At 27.1% G+C, this 10,256-nt stretch overlaps 1 pseudogene; it reads right to left on the reverse strand.

Moving 5' to 3' along the window:
• Positions 1-3,919: 3,919 nt before the first annotated feature.
• Positions 3,920-9,843, reverse strand: LOC114181770 (receptor-like protein EIX1; annotated as a pseudogene).
• Between the last annotated feature and the right edge of the window lie 413 nt (positions 9,844-10,256).

Consider the following 10,256-nt stretch of genomic DNA (forward strand, 5'->3'; position numbering starts at 1 on the left):
TGTCCTTTAAAAGTTTAAGCTTGCTTTTTTTAGATTCTTCCAAAATTTAATATTTGTTATGTCGGTGTTAATAATAACTAGGGATGACAACGGGACGAGGCGGGGCGAGGATGGGTTTCGCTATCCCATACCCATCCCGTAGAAAAAATTTATCCCCATCCCCAAACCCAACGAGTATAAAATTTTTGTCCCATCCCCATCCCCATCGGGTAATAGGTATAATCTCGTACCCATACCCATACCCATTTTCTTACTACTCCAATATTAATTTTAATTAATTTTTATAAAATAATAAAAAATTACAGTCAAGAAAACATAATATTATCAAATATTCAATATTAGAGGATGGTTGTTTCTTCGATATAAAATTTTTTGAAATAAATTGTAATTGTTTACATTTTATATTAGAATACCAAATAAAATTTTATGAGAACGAAAACATTTATTAAATTTGCAAATTGCAAAAACTAATGAAACCTAGTTGATAAAATTTAAAAATATAAAAGGAAAACAAATATTCAAATTAAAATATATTTTAAATGTTTGTTTACTTCAATTTTTAAAATTCTAATAAATCTGTTTTTTATACACTAATAAAAGTTATAATACATCACTTGATCAAAATGATGCAAAGAACAAATAATAAACATAATAATAAAATTTTAACATAGATCTTGTATTTTTTGAACTTCAATGTATGTTGGATGGTGATAAAAAAATATTCATGACAATTATATTAAATTTTTATATTGTAGTAAATAAAATTTATTTATACAATTATAGTGAAAAATTACGGTATGATTGATAATGAGTTAGAAAATAAAAAAATAGTTAGATAAAATATATCGAACTAATAATGTACATGATGAAAATAAACAACAAATAAAAATATTAAAAAAATTAACAAATGTGTATCTTAGAAACAATTTGAGAGACTATTGAAAGAAATCGCACAAAGAAAAACAAATGTATAATTAAGGGTATGATAAGATGAAAAATACCTTAGACATCTATGAAAAAAATTTTCAAATATCAACTTGCATACATACTCAATGATTGAGAAATAACAAAAATTGTTTTAGTGAAACAAAAATTCTTCAAATGAAACAAAAGTTAATAATAATAAGAAAATATTTTTTTATATTACCTAGTAAATGAAATGTTTATGTTATTAAACACTTAAATTGAGAGTATTAAACATTCTCAAAATATAAAATAAATAAAAATATTAAAAAAATAATAAAAATATTCAAATGTGAGACATAAAACTTTTTTAATTCACATACATGATTTTAACATAATTACATAAAGGTTATGATAAGATGAAAAATATATTGGAGTTGCGAATGAGTTTCATGACAAACCAAATAATTAGAAGAAATACAAAAATAGAAAGTATATATATATATATATATATATATATATATATATATATATATATATATATATATATATATATGGTTACTTAATTAATTATGAATATTTTAATAATTTAAACGGAGATAGAGATATGGCGGAGATGAATATTATGACGGGGATATGTACACTCCCATACCCATCCCCATATCCAATTGAAAAGTCGGGGATTTCCCATACCCATACCTATACTCAGTCAATGCAGGGATTCTCTGTCAACACAAGGACGAGTTCGAGCAATATCCAAGGGGACATGTTTATTTACCATCTCTAATAATAACGATAGACGGACTTACATGGATGAGATTAATTAATATCAATTGCAACGACGGATAATTGTAGGGGCTGGGAGAGATCATGGTCCCTCTCAAGGATTTTTAATTTTTCTTAAATTATATATTTTGAAAATTTAAAAAAAAAATTAAACATTTTTAAATTATAAGTAGTATATTATATAAATGGATGAAAATTAAATTGTTTGTATTTCTATTCCTTTTATAAAACACAACAATTAATATTAATAGATAATAAAAAATAAAATTAAATATATAAAGAATAAAAATATTTAGGTTTAAGTAATCTTTTGGTCATTATTTTCATTAAAAAATGTCAAATTGGTCATCAAGTCTTTTCTAGTCTCAATTTGGTCTTGTCTTTTGAAAAATTGACGCAATTTGGTTATTCTCATTAAATTTGTTGAAGCGGATCAAGGATTTTATCAGGATTGACAGTGAAATTATGTTAATTACACCAACAAAAAAAATCATCTTTATTTACAACTTCAAAAAGCATTGATCCGTTTCAAGAAATTTAATAAAAATGACCGCATTGCATAAGTTTTTTTATAATTCAGAACCAAATTGAAAGTAAAAAAATTTGAAGGACCAACTTATCATTTTTGAACTAAAACCATAACCAAAAGAGTAATTAAACCAAATATTTATTAAAATATTTTTTTATGTCCTTTCTTGTTGTCTTGTTAGTTGTACAAAAAATATACTCATCTCTCACTCTCATATGTTTTTTTTTTTTTAAGGAAAAAGGGAGTTATATATAAACTCATTATTTTTTTTCTCTCATTTCTCATTTGCCCTATTTCTTTTTTGAAGATAAAAAAGTAATTCTCTTTTATCTTACTTGATAAATATTAATCTAGTAGTTAACATTGTTTTTTTTTATCTCATGAGCCTTTGGTATATTCATTTTTTATGAATATAGAAAAAAGGTATTATGCAGTACAAGAAAATACTCCATTAATAACTAATTTTAGTGACAAAAAGTGGTTAGTTACGATAGTGACAAATTTAGATACCAATTTAAAAAATAAAAAAATTATTGGTTATTAAAATAGTCACTATAAAAAAAAATAATTGGTCACTAAATTGGTCATTAATTAATCAAAGACCAATTTAGAAATTAAGCAACTTTGGTAGCTAAAACCTAGTTAGCTAATTTTCAGTGACCAATTTCCTTTGGTAGCTAAAACCATAGTAGCTAATTTTACAGACAAATTTAGTGACAATTATATTTTTTTATTTATAATAGTAACGATTTTAGTAACTAATAATTTTTTACTTTGTAAATTGATATCAAAATCGGTCACTATAGTGACTAACAACTTTTAGTCACTAAAATTAGTTACTAATGAAGTATTTTCTTGTAGTGATATATTTTTTCATAACCGATTTTTAATTATGACTTAACTATAATATATTTTTCCTTTAATATTTACGCCTCTCAATTTTTTATTAAGGTATGATAAATTATTTTTAATATTATTTAGAAAAATAGATATATTGATGAAGAATAAAATAGATTCTTTTTCAAAAGTGGTAAAAGTGAAGCTATTTATGAAGATGGAAACAAGATAGATTATACATTTTCACAACATTATACTGATGATCAAATTATACCGTTAGAGGAACCAATTTTTGAAACATTATACTAATGATCCAACAATCTAATGATCAAATAATTATATTATTTTAACCCCTCTAAAACTTATGGTTAAGATCTATTGCTAATGAGTTATACTTTTAATTGATAATTTACGTGCTAAAATTATAAAAATTATCGATTATCCTTCTCCTTAATAAAAATTTAACAAATATTTTTAAAGTTAAAGGAAAAAATACAATATTTTTAAAATGTATTTAATTTATTAAAAACTTAATAGGACTAAATACACATTTTATCCACTTGATACTACAAAACATATATTTTAATGTCATTTTCAAAATAATATTTACGTTCGTGCATATTTTGAGAAGTAAAGTGAATATTGATTTAATTTACCAACTTGTAGTAAAATTATTTTGCTTTAATGTCAAAAAATAGAAATGATGGGTTCATGAATTCACATTTTTCTTATTTCTATATAAATAAAGAAATGACAATGAGGCACATGACAAAATGTTTAATTTCTTCAGGCGAATATCTTTAAATAAAAAAAAAAAAAGTTTTGTTGATGAAAAATATGCAAATAAATTATTAGCATAATAGATGGCAAATGCATTGTCTTGTTACTTAGAATTAAAAATAAGTTTTCTTGTCCAACTTCATCACCCTCAGTTTATTCAAACAGAGAACAACATCAAACAATTCTAACTGAAATTACAGAACTAAAAACACCATATAAAATGAAAACATGTTTAAAACAACTAAACCAACCATACTTTCCAGCTTCGTCCAAGTTTACAACCTCAAACATTTGAGATATGTGTGATCTTTGAGATACTGAAAAAATAACAACAAAAAAATGTCAATACCCCAAATGTGTAAACGAATTGTTACTCTCAATTAATTAATTAATTATGTTATATTTTACAAAAGAGAAACTAAATATTTTTCAAAGTACAAATTGAGAAGACATATTCTTAATGAAAAATAAAAGAATTTAAATAACTTTTATTTCCTATAATAATTGGTTAATTTTATTTTGACTTTTAAAAAGTTATTTATTTTAATATCTATTTTTTTATACTTTAATCTTTGACATCAAAATTCCTTATCAAGTGAAGAAGTGACTTTTAGATGTATATCCTTATAAATTAGAGATATCACAATTATTAATTTTAAGAACATAATAATACTAAAAACTGTAAGAGAAAAAAAATATTTGTAAAAAGTAATGTAATAGCTGAGTAGACTAGAGAGAATAAAAAGGAAAATATTTATGTTTTAAAATGAAAGAAATGACATGTTAGTTTTTATGATTTTTCAAAAATTATTTTATAACATACTTTTTCAAGGCCAACTTTCACAATGTAAATAAATGTGGGAAAATGTAAAAAACTTAAAAATAGAAAATCGAAAATTAGAGATGTTTGGAATTTTTGTAACAAAAATTCTAAAACAGACGTTGTTTTGTAAACAGTGATGAAAAAAGAAAAACCTTTCGCCATATAATGTTTTTTTAAAATAGAATTTTCGTTTTTCAAAAAAAAAGAAAAAGAAGCAAACAGGTCTATTTTGTCATTTCAAGTCTCAAAATAGAAGAAAAAAAAAACTATTTTAACAAATATACAATAATATTGTAAAGAAATTTTTATGATATTTTAAATAATAGTTAATTTTTTAATCTTATTTAGTGAATAAAAATAATTAATATGATAATGAGTAATATAGTGTGAAAATATTATGTTTCAGCTGGAACCGACACACATCAGTTTTTCATAAAACTTAACTTTTATTTATATGTCTCTTTAAAATATTTACATGATTATATAATTATCAAAATTAATTATATTAAAATAGTTAAAAATATATGAAATCCTACTGAAACCTTCCATAGTTATAATTTTTAATCTACTATTTATTAAAATATTTGTTTCTTATTAGTATTTTGTAAACAATTTATAAGAAATTAAACCATTACAACAAACAACAATATTACATAAATTTAACTCGTGACAAAATTATTTTTATTAGTTATTTGGGTTTTTTTGATGAGATAAGTTTCTCATATATACATAAACTAACGTTTATGACCATTATATATATAAACATGATGCGAAAAGCTGATTGGATAAATCAGTGAAAATACATGGTGTACGTTTACTTTTTTTTAATTTTTAAAATAAAAGTAAATATTTTTTTTCAATTTTTTTATAAATAAATTTTTATTTATTTTGTTGATAATTTCTTTTATTAAACATTCTTAATTTAGTTTAAAAATGATTAATTTTAAAAAATCAAATGAATGAAATAGTAACAAATAGGTTACTTAAAAAATAAAAATAGTAAAACAGTTGTTTTAATTTAAAAAAATGGTTATTTATTAAAGGATAAAATTGTAAATAGAAATGTAGATATCAAAATAGAATATTCTTTTATATATATATAGGTATCGATAAACATAATGTGAAAAGCTCAAACAAATATGTGTAAGAAAACCGCAATACACATTACCTCTTAATCCACTTTGCACCAACCATTTGTAATTGGAGAATTTCACCATTACCATATAAATGTCGTCAATGAAATTGTTCATCAGGTCTTCAAGAATAAGATTGAGCCAAATGTAATCCAAAAGGTTATCGTAAATCCCAGTGTCATACTGATGTAAAATTCATGACCGAAAAGAGAATATTCATCAATTTCAAAGATCGGATCTTGAGATAGCCCATCATCAATGCACAATTTTTTAAGTGGTGGTCCACAAAGATTTAGATTATCTTCATAACTTGAGGCATCAAAACTTTGTAGTTGCGTGCTAGTTGGAATAACTCCACTTAGATGATTATGTGACAAATCTAACATAGTGAGTCGATCAATTTGAGTAAGACTAACCAATAAATTGGTTTCTTGACAAATCAAGAAATTCAAGTGATTTTAGATTTCCAATATTTGAAGGGATTTGTCCAATAAAATTATTTCTTGACAAATTTAATGAAATCAACTCAACTAAATTCTCTATTTCCACTGGAATCTCTTCTGAAAAGTTATTACTGGAAAGATCAATGCCTTTTAGAAGTAATAACTCAGTAGTCTTGAATATTTGTTCTGAACCTTTCCACATCAAAAATGCATTCAAATCGTATAAGTGATAGGTTCTAAAATCACTAATGTTGATAAAATACCCATGCCGTCCATAATCACTTGAAAACGTCTTGTTAACCATTGATGTAAAATTATTTATACATGTAGGAATTTTTCCAGACAAGTTATTTAGTGAGAGATCAAATATTTGGATGCTTTTTAGATAACAAATTTGTAATGGTAAAATTCCATTGAAATTATTACTTCCCAAACTTAAGATTTGCAACTCTTGCATTTCGCTCCCGATCCAAGCAGGGATTTGCCCTGATAAATTGTTGTTTGACATATCAAGCATCACTAACTTTGTACAACGTCTTAAGGAGAAAGGGATCTCATGTGTTAAGTTATTGTTTCTTAATAATAATGCTTGAAGACCAAGAAGCAATCCTAATGAAGTAGGAATGTTTCCTGAAAATTTGTTGTGGCTCAAATCTAAATAAGCTAACGACTTAAAATGGCTCCAACAATCTGGAATTTGTCCAGAAAGATGATTATGTGCAAGGTCTAACTGATATAGTATTTTTTCAGGACCACTAGCACATAAAAATGAATGCGAATCTAATAAATTATTATTAGATAAATCAAGAAATATGGAACCTCGTAGAAATGGTGGAATAGGACCTTCAAATTGATTTGATGCAAGAATTAGGAAATCAACAATGTTCTTTCCAAAAATATTTGGAATTATACCATGTAGACTATTGTTTGAAATATCTATTGAACCCACATTTCCAGAAGCTAATTTAGCCCAAAACCACCTTGGAACCATATCCAATATTTTAGAATTTGAAATGTCAAGTTCGTCATATTTATTTTGCTTTCGCAACCATTTGGGAAATGTACCTAACAAGCAAGATTTCAACCTTATGGAACTCAATTGAAAAGGTGGGATCCAATTTTGGGTAAATGTTAAGGTTAATGGGTTATTAGATAAGTCCAAGTAAGATAACTTGGTTACATTAACAAAATGGTAGTCAGTGAACACACCATTTAAGGAATTTGACTGTATGTCTAATTCTTCTAGTTGAGGTGGAAATTGAATATTTTTTAAAATCTTTCCACTTAGCTTGTTTTCACCAATAGATAACACTCTTAAAGATGTGAACATTGAGAGGTCAATTAGTGTGCCATTGATTTCATTCATGTGTAGATATAATACTTCTAATGAATATCTAGCACATCCAGATAAATGATGAATTATTATTGAAAACTCTACACTCAATTTGTTATCCTCCATTCTTAATGAGTGCAAAGCGCATGCATTTCCAAATGATTTGGGAATTCCACCTTCTAGAAAGTTTGATGAGATTGATAAAGTTTCCAAGTGAAAGGGTAAATTACTATCTTCTCTTATCTTTCCATTCAGGTGATTGTTTGAAAGATCCAATGACATCAAAGCTGAAAAAGCTGAAAGGTCAGGAATCGTACCATTGATTTGATTTTCTTGCAAGCTCAAATGTTCTAGTGTGTATTTAGCGCATCCAGACAAGTGATGTATTATTGTTGAAAGCTCATCACTTAGGTTATTATTCATCATGTCCAATGAGCGCAAAGCACATGCATTGCCAAATAATTTTGGAATTCCGCCTTCAAGAAGATTTGATGAGAGTGATAAAAATTCCAATTGAAATGGTAATTTGCTACCTTCTTTTAACATTCCAATTAATCGATTTGCTGAAAGATCCAATGAATTTAAAGCTGAAAATGCTGACAGGTCAGGAATCGTACCATTGATTTGATTTTCTTGCAAGTTCAAATAATCTAGTGTGTATTTAGCGCATCCAGACAAGTGATATATTATCATTGAAAGCTCATCACTCAGGTTATTATTCTTCATGTCCAATGAGCGCAAAGCACATGCATTGCCAAATGATTTTGGAATTCCGCCTTCTAGAAGATTTGATGAGAGTGATAAAAATTCCAATTGAAATGGTAATTTGTTACCTTCTTTTAACATTCCAACTAATCGATTATATATGAAAGATCCAATGACTTCAAAACTGAAAATGCTGAAATGTCTGGTAAAGATCCATTAATATAATTTTCTCCCAAATTCAAATCTTGTAGTGAGTATCTAATGCAACCACTAGATAAACTCTGAAGAATTGATGAAAGGTCTTCGGTTAAATTGTTTTGATGCATGTATAAAGAATGTAAGGTGCATATATTCATGAAGGATTTCAAAACCTCACCCTTGAAACTATTAGAAGAAAGGTCAAGGATCTCAAGAGAATTCATTGCCATGCCAAAATGTTTGGATACAGAATCCTCCAAGTTGTTATAAGAAAGGTCCAACTCAACAAGGTTGGAAGTTATATTTGACACCCATTGAAGTATCACAGGTGACGTGAAGGCGTTCTCAGAAAGATCAAAGGCCAAAAGAGAAGTAGAAAAGTTGAATTTGAAAGGCCTCAATGAAAGGATAAAATGATCAGAAAGGCTACAATCAATTAAGCTTAGCTCTCTTAGTTTTGGTAGCTTGGCAATGTTTTGCAGGCAACTATGACAACTATTAAGACCATGTATGGACCACAAGTAAAGATGGCTTAAAGAAATGAAATTAGACAGCAACTTACCCCTATCGTTGAATTCGAGATCTCCATTATAATCTTCCCCACCAAGATAAAGTTGTTGTAAGTTAGAAAGACTTCCCAGTTGAGATGGTATATATCCTTCAAAAATATTGAAGCTGAGGTCAAGATGTTCCAACTTAGAAAGGTTTCCGAGTTGGGATGGTATATTTCCTTCAAATGAATTGAAAGCGAGATCAAGATACTCCAGCTTAGAGAGACTTTGAAGTTCGGTTGGTAAATTTCCTTGAAAAGAATTGCCTCTGAGATCAAGATACTCCAACTTGGAGAGATTTCCGAGTTGAGTAGGGATAGAACCCTCAAGATTATTCGAAGCGAGATTAAGGTATTTCAAATGAGAAAGAGACCCAAACTGACTTGGAATTTTTCCGTCAAAATAACAGCATGAGAGATCAAGGTATCTCAAGTTCCTGAGAGAACCAAGAAACTCTGGGATATGTGAAAAAGAATTGTAACTGAGGTTGAGATACTTTAATTGTTGCAACTCAATCAATGATTGGTGGATCTTTCCGCTGATATAATAAGACCATGATTCAGTTTCATAATCATACTCACCATGAAGGTCGAGGCTTACGATATTAGCAGTGAGGTTGCTGCAGCAAATCCCTTTCCATTGGCAGCAATCAGGAGTGGTCCAAGAAGACAGCATGCCATGGTGATCAACAATGGAAGCTTTGAATCGGAGGAGTGCTTCCCTCTCCCTTTCTAAGCATCTTATCTCCTTCTCACCACCAACAATCTGGAATGCCACCAAACACACCATAAATATTATCACTTTCAAACCAATCGGACTCATCACTGACACTCTAATGCTTATCATCACAAACACACAATTCTTCTTCAGAATGTATTAAAAGAGATGATATTGGTATAAGGTTACCATTCCCAGTCAGCCATATATATACCATTCCAGATTCACCCAACCTACACAAACTACAAACATTACATATATGATATAGTCATGTACTTATGGTTAAAATTCAAAATAATTATACAAAAATAATATGCAACAAAATTTTATAATTATTATATTGAAGACGTAACTTTTTGGTGAAGACTATAATTTTTTTTTTAACTCAAATGTTTATTCTGCATTAAAAGCTAAAAATATTTGGAGCAAAATGTTACTTAGTTACTACTATTTTATGATTTTTGAAATTCTGTGTTGTGGTATACTAAGTTTTAAAATTTTAATATAGTATTTTATAT

This window comes from Vigna unguiculata, chromosome 4, assembly GCF_037176805.1.
Source record: "Vigna unguiculata cultivar grain cowpea cultivar isolate G323 ecotype 2 chromosome 4, ASM3717680v1, whole genome shotgun sequence".
Taxonomy (NCBI): domain Eukaryota; kingdom Viridiplantae; phylum Streptophyta; class Magnoliopsida; order Fabales; family Fabaceae; genus Vigna; species Vigna unguiculata.